The sequence below is a fragment of the Phyllostomus discolor genome, chromosome 9, assembly GCF_004126475.2.
Source record: "Phyllostomus discolor isolate MPI-MPIP mPhyDis1 chromosome 9, mPhyDis1.pri.v3, whole genome shotgun sequence".
Taxonomy (NCBI): domain Eukaryota; kingdom Metazoa; phylum Chordata; class Mammalia; order Chiroptera; family Phyllostomidae; genus Phyllostomus; species Phyllostomus discolor.
In genome coordinates this window covers 67618472-67619693 of record NC_040911.2, presented here as the reverse complement: position 1 = coordinate 67619693, position 1222 = coordinate 67618472, and the positions used below count along the sequence as shown (strand labels likewise).

Here is a 1222-nt window from a genome sequence, read left to right as displayed (position 1 = left end):
CCTAGCTGGTGTGGCTCAGCAGTTGAGTGCCAGTCTGCAAATCAAAGGGTCACCAGGTTGATTCCTGGTCTAAGGGCTCAGGCCTGGGTTGTGGGCCAGGTCCCCAGCAAGGGGCATGTGAGAGGAAACCACACATTGATGTTTCTCTTCCTCCCTCTCTTCCTTCCCCTCTCTCTAAAAATAAATAAATACAATCTTAAAAAAAAAAGAAAATAGTACAACCACTTGGGGACCTAAAGAATATACCTACCATGTGACCTAATAATTCTACTCTTAGGTATTTATCAAAGAGCAACTTTTAATTTGTTTATTTTTTTTTCCAGGGGAGAACATGAATGCAGTCCCCCACTACCACAAATCATGCAGTCAAGTTTCCCACATTTGGGGAAATCATAGGTGTCAGCATATCTGAAGTGAATTGATAAGCCTGTGATCATGGTATCTCCACTGCCAGGTAAGTATAAAGAGTGATTTTTTTAAATGTCCACAAAAGCACTTGTATGCAAATATAAATAGCCACACATAAAAGTAGCTATTGACCACACCACCATGTTGCATGTTTCACTCTATATTATCTGGTTGCTCAAATAAGTTGTCAAAAAATTCATGTTACCTTAAGAAAAAAAAGAGACTTGTACATAAATGTGCATAGCTGCTTTATTCACAATTTCTAAAAACTGAAAACATTCCAAATATCCATCAACTAGGGCATGTGTAAAAAAAAATTGGTATAGCTATAGACAGGGATTATAATAAAAAGGATGAAATTACAGCCCTGGCTGGTGAGGCTTGGTGGGTTGAGCATAGCCTGTGAACCAAAAGGTCACTGGTTAGATTCCAGTAAGGGCACACCCCTGGGTTGTGGGCCAGGTTTCCAACTGGGGGCATGTGGGTAGCAACAGATGGATATTTCTCTCCCTCTCTTTTTCCCTCCCTTCCCCTCCCTAAAAAAATAAGTGAAATCTTTTTTAAAAAATGAAATTACTGGAAGATGATAGCATGGTTAACTCTCAAAATCACTGCAGGGAATAAAATAAGCTAGATGTAAAAGAGTGCTATCACATGATTCAATTTATATAAACAAGAAAAACTCATTTGCAGTTACAGAAAACAGTACTGTGGTTGCCTAGAATTAAGGGGACTGCAAAGAAAGGCTAAGGAACTTCCCAGGGTAATAAATGGGTTCTAGATCTTGTTTAGGTGTATACATTGGTCAAAAGTC

General features: G+C 39.0%; 1 pseudogene; it reads right to left on the bottom strand.

Annotated features, from left to right (window-relative positions):
- Positions 1-320: 320 nt before the first annotated feature.
- LOC114507195 lies at positions 321-462 on the bottom strand (annotated as a pseudogene).
- Positions 463-1222: the final 760 nt, after the last annotated feature.